The sequence below is a fragment of the Suncus etruscus genome, chromosome 14 (genome assembly GCF_024139225.1).
Source record: "Suncus etruscus isolate mSunEtr1 chromosome 14, mSunEtr1.pri.cur, whole genome shotgun sequence".
Classification (NCBI taxonomy): domain Eukaryota; kingdom Metazoa; phylum Chordata; class Mammalia; order Eulipotyphla; family Soricidae; genus Suncus; species Suncus etruscus.
This window is the reverse complement of record NC_064861.1, coordinates 42,424,150-42,432,669: the sequence shown is the minus strand read 5'-3', so window position 1 is coordinate 42,432,669 and position 8,520 is coordinate 42,424,150. Positions and strand designations below refer to the sequence as shown.

Sequence of the window (8,520 nt, the reverse complement as noted above, 5' to 3'; positions counted from 1 at the left end):
AAAACTCTGCCCATAACCTACCAGCAACTGAGTCTAGCTTATGTACCCTTACCTGAAGGTTAATTCAAACTCTCGCCACAACTCATGGTGGTCGCGTTCTTGCTAGTCTACCTATCATCATATTCTTACAATTTCTTTCATCTACCACATGCTCACTAATCACTTCTACAATCTGAGTCCTATTTGCACCGTAAAATCATTCCCTTTTATATTGTTCCCAGTGACTTTCTTCAAATGTATGCCTCAATGTAAGTTTTTTTTTTAGTAGATTTAAACGCAGTTCCCCACTACCACAAATTATGAAGTCGAGTTTCCCACATTTGGGGAAATCGCAGAGGTTAACACATCTGGAATGCAATGGATAAGCCACGCCCTGGGGAAACCACCTTCATGATCATGGTATCTCCTCTGCCAGGTAAGTATTCAAAGTAAGTTTTTATGCCACAAAAATTAGTTTTTGTACCACAAAACATATTAAGGTTTCCCCACTATGAATTAAAGTTTTATGAGGCTCAGAATATTTTTCATCTTGTCTATTTTCTGCATCCCAGAGTCTGGTACATAATAGGAGCTCAACTATTTTATTGTTAAATGAGCATTCAATGTAGGTGAGATACACTCATATCAAAGAGTCTGATGTATGCCCTTTCCAGTTTCCAAATCACATTGCCTTGAGGTTAGTCTCTAATTTTCCATGTCAGTTAGTCTTCTCTTTCTGTTGAAATTGAATTCACAATAACCTGGTTATCTATTTAAAATGTAAATTGGATCCTTTTATACCACTAGCTCTCCAGCCCATCCCACCACCAGTGATATCTCATCTTTAGAGAAAAAAATACCAAACTTCACACACTTCAGAGCCCTAAAAGAATTGCACATACACTTCTTTTTAATCCCTTCCCCCACTCTATCACTATCACTACCCTTAGGCAGCTGGAACTTTCCTTCTATACTCATAATATATCAAGAGTGTTCCCAGAACACAGAATTTGTGCTAATTGTTTCCTGCCTTTGAGAAACTTTCCCCCAAATATTCTCAATTGTGGACGCTTCTATCCATCAGAACTCAGGTCAAACATTAACCTTTCAGGGAAGTCTCTAGCAACACAAATTAATTCTCCTTCTGCCTGTCACTCATTGCTCTGCACTGAATTCTTCAGGAGATTGATTCTGAATTGGAATATCTATTTGCATAAAAAATATAGGGACAAACCTTAAGACCAGCAGTACTCAAAGTAGCAAGAGGAAAGCGGACTGGGGGGGGGGGGTGGAGAGATAGCATGGAGATAAGGTGTTTGCCTTATATGCAGAAGGATGGTGGTTCGAATTTTGGCATCCCATATGGTCCCCTGAGCCTGCCGGGGGCGATTTCTGAGTGGCCCCTGAGCGCTGCCAGGTGTGACCCAAAAACCAAAAACCAAAAAAAAAAAAAAAAAAAAAGAGAGAGAGAGAGAGGACTGGGAAGAGGAAGTAGTTTAGCTAAGGTCTAGTCACACTGAAGGCCTAAGTAATCCATAGAAAGCCTGGAATGAAGTGGCCCTTGCTTGTCACCCCCTCCCCCAACTTCCTGTCCAATCTTACCTGATGCTAAGACCAGCCCATTTCTGGGAGGGATCTATGGAAGGTAATAAAGGGGTTGCCTGAGGGGTGTAAAGGGGATTGATAGAGAGATTCAGGAGGAGATTCAGCAAGAAGCCTCAGCAGAAGTAGGCAGCATGGAGAGAGCAGAGTCAGGATCAAATGCAGGGCATCTTGGGAGGTTACTTAAAAGGTTAGCTCAGAAGCCACACATGGTGGCTAGGACCTTATAATTAAATATAGTTATAATTAAAGCTTTATGTCTCCTGACTTCTACAGACTGCTTATGTATCATTTTCCTCACCTCTACCCTGAACCCAAAGACCCGCCAGTTGAAAGGGGTTTCAGGCACCTGGACAGGCTGAGAAAGGCTTCACCAACCACCCACCATCATCCACAACCATCAAGGACTCATATTAATTTAATTATTACTACACTTGCTGATATTGCTGATACAAACTAACTACCTATACATCTGCACTGACCAGTCTCTGGTTTCAAACTGTACTTGTGAAGAAAATTTCATCTTCAGAAAAACCTTCACTTTTTTCCTTTTTAAAATTTTTATTATAACACCATGATTTACCAAACTGCTCATAATACAGTCATTTCAGGCATTAAATTTTTAAATACCAATCCCACTACCAGAGTGACTTTCCATTCACCAGTGTTCCCAATTTCCTGTCTACCATCATATCCTGCATAATTGCAGGCACAAATTTACTTTATATTGCTTGTTACAACATAAAGCCAAATGGAATTATCAAAACTTAGATCAACGTGGGTCCTTTTAAAATAATCATCATAGGACCTGAGTGATAGCAGATTGGTAGGGCATTTGCCTTGCACCTAACGACCTAGGACAGATGGGGTTCTATTCCTGGCATCCCATTGGTCCTCTGAGCCTGCCAGGAGCGATTTCTGAGTGCAGAGCCAGGAGTAGCCCCTGAGCACTGCCACCAGGTGTGGCCCTCAAACTAAAAATAAATAAAGTAACCGTCATATCTCACCAAGGTGTTACTGAAGTCAGTGTCTAAGGATTTGCTGGGCTATGGTTGGTGCTACTTGAGCCTTCTATATACAATTTAGGCTCGCTGTGCTTGGCAGATTACTATATAGATGTCCCATCAAACTCCCTGCTATACTACTGAGCTGAGACTACTATAATATTTTGAGGTGTCCAGGATATATAGATCTGAAACAAATTTGATGGTTTGGTAGTTTGATAAAGGTAAGTCAAGGAGTGGGGCCATTTCTGTCTGGGGGTACAGAATGTGGCACTGGACTGCTGTAGTTCATGCAGAAAGAGGAATCTGCCTCCCACCCATTCTGAGACTCAGAGAGTTTTAGAATTTAACTACTTGTAAAGTATGGTGGCAATTACATCTTTTGGAGCTGTATAGAAGAACAGGACTATTTTTCTACCTGGAAAATGGCAGATATGAGTGGAGGTTTTTGTGTTTCCTGTGGCAGAATGGGTATAGGGGGCTCAGCCCAATACCATGGAAAAGGCCTTCTTTCACAGAGAACCATTTCTAAAGAGTAATTGCTCAGAGTATTGTCAGTCAGACAGAGTTCCAACAACAGAAAAACACAGTGCCTGTGGCATATAAAAGCGGTGTATTGGTGACATTCAGCTGCTACATTCCACCTCTTGGACTACTTAGGTTTACTTTCTCCATGTACACTGTCTGTGAATACTTCTGCTTGAGAGCCTTCTTGGCAAATTTACAAGAGAATATTTGTGGGATAAATTCAGGCCACATCCCTGAATGGCAATCCAGTTAGCCTCCCCACCCTGAACTGTCCTCACCCTTCAGAACAAGTATGTTGTTCTTCTTTGGGAAGAGGGGATAAGCCACACTCATTACATTCTCCTCATTCATGGCTGCTGCATTTATCTGCTGATCAACAAGAAATATTCACTAGGTTTGCATGGATAACAAATATATTCTTCCTTGCCCTTTGTTCAGTAGTAATCTATCTCCTACTAAATATTATAGTCAATTACTAAGGAGCCTATCATGACCAGGCAGGAAAGAACCTTGTAGTTTTAAGTTGATGTCCACTATTGAGGTATTATGGAGAGAAAGAAAGAAAGAAAAGAAAGAAAGAAAGAAAGAAAGAAAGAAAGAAAGAAAGAAAGAAAGAAAGAAAGAAAGAAAGAAAGAAAGAAAGAAAGAAAGAAAGAAAGAAAGAAAGAAAGAAAGAAAGAAAGAAAGAAAGAAAGGAAAGGAAGGAGGAGGAAGGAAAGGAAAGAAGGAAGGGAAGGAAGGAAGGAAGGAGGAAGGGAGAGGAAGGAAGGAAGGAAGGGAGGTAAGGAAGGAAGGAAGGAAGGAAGGAAGGGGAAGAGGAAGGAAGGAAGAAAGAGGAGAGAGGAGAGGAGAGAGAAAGAAAAGAAGAAAGAAAGAAAGAAAGAAAGGAAAGAAAGAAAGAAAGAAAGAAAGAAAGAAAGAAAGAAAGAAAGAAAGAAAGAAAGAAAGAAGAGAAAGAAAGAAAGTAAAGAAAGAAAGAAAGAAAGAAAGAAAGGAAAGAGAAGAAAGAAAGAAAAGACGAAAGAAAGAAAGAAAGAAAGAAGAAAGAAAGAATGAAAGAAGAAAGAAAGAAAGAAAGAGAAAGAGAGGCATAGATTGCCTAGTGTAGTGGGTGAATGGGAAAGATAAGAGACTTTCCTACAGTGCCTTTTTTGGGAATTAGGACTAGCAGAGGCTTAGGAAGCCCAGTGGTGAGTGGCCGGAGAGATAGCATGGAGGTAAGGCGTTTGCCTTTCATGCAGGAGGTCATCGGTTCGAATCCCGGCGTCCCATATGGTCCCCCGTGCCTGCCAGGAGCAATTTCTGAGCCTGGAGCCAGGAATAACCCACTGAGCACTGCCGGGTGTGACCCAAAAACCACAAAAAAAAAAAAAAAAAAAAGAAAGCCCAGTGGTGAAATGATCACCCAAGGTTTGAAAGTAGAGAACTGCAAAGTCCATCACAAAACCAAACTTACTATCTGACATATAAAGCCTGTTTTATTTTTCCCACTAAGCACACTTGTCACTTTCAACAATTATCTTGCTAATTTTTCTTGCATGCTATCTGTCTCTGGTTCCAGAGTGTAAGAACCCATTCAGTTTTCATGTGTCAGTGCTTAAGAAAGTGTCTGTCTTTATGGTAGCCACTCAATCAATATTTGTTGAGTGAATGGACAACTGAGTGATAAGCTGAATGACTTAGTTGTAAAATCTTCCAAGTTCTCTGTTCCCTGCTGTTTTCTGGAGCACAGAGCAGTGACACAGAGAATACTTTATTTTACAATCCCCTCCCTTCTCACAGGGTTACTTAGGACTCTCCAAAGCATGAAGGGCCTCTGAACGACAATCACAGGCTATTTTTAGTCTGTTTCTTCCTCTCGGGTCTATTAAGGTGGTGAAAAAGAAGCTGGATACCTGGGGTTTGCAGCAGCTCTAAAGAAAACTAATCTTCCTCTCTCTGGGGAAACCCTAGGAGGTATCTCTATACCCAACTCCAGGGCGACTACTGCCCAGGCAGTTTGCTGAGAGACCCACTGATTACATTTTTTAGTGTTCTGGCTGGGAGTAGCTGTGGAAGTGTATTATGAGGTGTACACATGAAATCCCTACTTCCCCTAACATATTCAGAGCCGATTTCTCCAACTATTCTGTTTGTTCTCCTCATATCTGTCAGGTCCTTGGTTCTAGCCTCAGCATCTACAGTAATTAATTTATAAACTAATAATGTGATTAAGAATGATGTGGTCAAGGCCAGAGAGATAGGCATGGAGGAAAAGGCTTTTGCTTTCATGCGGAAGGTCATTGGTTCGAATCCAGGCATCCCATAAGGTCCCCCGAGCCTGGCCAGAGCGATTTCTGAGCGTGGAGCAGGAGTAACCCCTAAGCACTGCCGGGTATATGACCCAAAAACCAAATTAAATAAATAAATAATGATGTGGTCATTCCACATTTTCATCAAGATGCCTCTACATGCATAATCTTATTTCATCTTCAAACAATAACCATTTCCCAGGCTAGTTAGCCTGAGCCAAAGCTTGGTTCACCAGAGCAGCAAGCAAAGAAATATAGCAAGGTCTCAGCCCCTAAAAATCCCTAGAAGAAGAATCCACTAAAACCGTAGGTCTGTGTGATTACAAAAAACATACAGCTCCAGAAACAAGGGACATGGAGAAAGGCAATATCTAGCTTTCCTGAATGCTCAAAGTGCTTTAAGTTCACAATCTTAGTGGGCTAGAAGAACTCCATAAGAAAAGTGAAACTTAACTCCTGGAAGAGGGAAAAAAAATGCCAAGGAAGCCAATACTAAAAAATTTATCAAGTCATGTGCTACTCATTGGCCACTGGCTTAGCCCAACTTATTGACTAACACTAGTCAATACATACAAATGTATGAGCAAAATTAATGCCTCTTCTTCCATACCACTGAAAAGTCAGCGTTGTTTATGATACACAATAGCAACCAGCTGAGCTCAATTTAAGCATGAATCTAGTTTCTATTAAATGCTAAATTCTTGCCACCTGACACTTAATAAGTATTAGAGGACCAAGTAACACCATAGTGAGAGAATACTGTACAGAGGCACCATTGGGCTTACACAAGTTCAGTGTAGTACCAATCAGCTAGAAATGTTGACAGTTTCTAGAAGAGTGAGGCCAAAAAGAAATAAATAAATAACATTATCCTGGGCATGCCTTGGAGTCCTTCTACCTCCAGAACTTCAAGTCAAGGCAAGGCAAGGTGCACTTTGTATGCATGTTTGAACTCTTAAAAAAATGGACTGAGGCCGAAGGAGGATAGCATGGAGGTAAGGTGTGTTTGCCTTGCATGCAGAAGGTCAGTGGTTCAAATCCCGGCATTCCATATGGTCTCCTGAGCCTTCTAGGAGCAAGTTCTGAGCATAGAGCCAGGAGTAATACCTGAGCACTGCCGGGTGTGACCCAAAAACCTATATATATGTGACCATCACTAAAATCATCTAACTCTATAAATCTTAATCTGGCTTGGTGCCTACAAACTATTTTTTAGCTCATTGTCATTTAAATCAACTCAGAAAGATCAGGAATAAATTATGATGTGATGATGGTGATAGTCTTTAATAAAGATGGAATGATGTGTTTTAGTGATTATGTTCTACCAAATTATCTTCTTAGATTCCTTGCTAAATAGCATTATACAGGGGTGAGAAGGTATTCAATATCACAAATGAAGACCCTCAATTTCAGAATACAAAATGCATAGCTAGCAAGAATCTGAGAGATATTCCAGTAGAGTGGTTAGTCCAGAACTCAAGTTTTTAATCTCTGAGAAGTGACTAAGTTTCAGCTCCAGTCCATGGAATCCTTCTGATCTCAGACAGACTCTCCTCTATGAGTATTTCTGACTCCCTTTGACTGTATTAAAAACTCTCCTTCATTATCCTTTAATTCACCCCAGTTACTGTCTCTCAACAGTCTTTTTTCAGGAGTATCAAGACATCAACTCTCGGGGTCAAAGAGGTGGTGCTATAAGTAAGGCATGTGCCTTGCAAGCATTAGCCTAGGACGGACTGTGGTTCGATCCCCCAGCCTCCCATTTGGTCCCCCCAAGCCAGGAGTGATTTCTGAGTGCATAGCCAGGAGTATGGGCCAATATGGGCCAGTGTGACCCAAAAACAAAAACAAAAGACATCAACTCTCAGCTACTTCTTTTGACCATAAATACAGCTCCTCCTGATATAAGATTATGCAGTATGTATCAAATGCCTTTAAAATGCTAACTGAATCATTTCTATGATAAAAAAATATTAAAGGTGAACACAGGGTCTCTGAGTACAAATGCTCATAGCAACATTATTTATCATAATAAAACTTAGAGCCTAAATATTCATCCATAATAGATTGGTTAAATAAATTGTGGTGTGCCACATTCCTCTGTAGGAATGCCATGTAGCCTTTAAAAAAAATGAAACATGGCTCACTTTCAATATTATTCATACAGTATTATTTAAAAGAGCAAATTCTGAGGAGTACTTAAATGTTCATCAAAATTAAAATAAATTTTGATGAACATTTAAGGCATATTTGTATTATGGGTTACTGTCGAGTGGCAAAATGGGGACATTCTCTAAATATTTAATATAGAAAATCATCTCAGATGACTTATGTAGTCACCATGTCTGCACCTGTCCACTCCCTCTGTTCTAAAAAGAAATATAAACCCAGCCCTGAAAAATCATGAATACTCTGGCAACACAACTGAAAACTGGAAACCTCAGGAGGAGAGGAGGAGAGGGCAAGCTAAGGCCCTATCTTGTTGAAGCCACACTTGCTGAATCTATCATGCATAATCACCTCTTTGCCTTTGGCCCCGCTTTGCCACTCCTCCTGACTCTCTGCAGGGTCAAATCTGACCAAACTCCAGGTATACAGGTATTCGGGCTGATATCACCAGGACATTTTTAGAGTTTATGTGGGAACCCTCCCCAATGGCTTCTCATACTTCATCTAGCAACTGAAAACATGCCCTCCAAAAGCCACAATGTCAGTAATAGTGCTTTGAATTCCTGGACCACACAGCTTCAAACAAATTCATTATTTGTTTGACAGTGTCATTTCCATAGGAACACGCCAATTTAGATGCCAATATGTAGTTGAAATCAACTAATGTTCAGAAACAAATGAAATAACAGACTGGTCAGCTAGCAACAAGAGTTGATTAAGCCTTCTGCCAATGACTTAATGACCTCATTAGATATAATAAATTTTACAGATCTGCTTATCACTGTACTGCTCTTCCTTTTCTTTATATTCTTTTTCAAATCATTTTTCTCTCATTTATATGCAAAGAAATGTATTATAATCAACTATGTGAGACATGCTCTTTAAATAAAATAAAATAAAAATTTTTGAGCCGGAACAATAGCACAGGCAGGGCATATGCTTTGCAT

General features: G+C 40.2%; 1 non-coding gene across 1 annotated transcript; it reads right to left on the bottom strand.

Moving 5' to 3' along the window:
* Positions 1-263: 263 nt before the first annotated feature.
* Positions 264-423, bottom strand: LOC126028874 (U1 spliceosomal RNA). The gene has a single exon (XR_007502568.1). It is a non-coding gene; the product is annotated as a U1 spliceosomal RNA (small nuclear RNA).
* Positions 424-8,520: the final 8,097 nt, after the last annotated feature.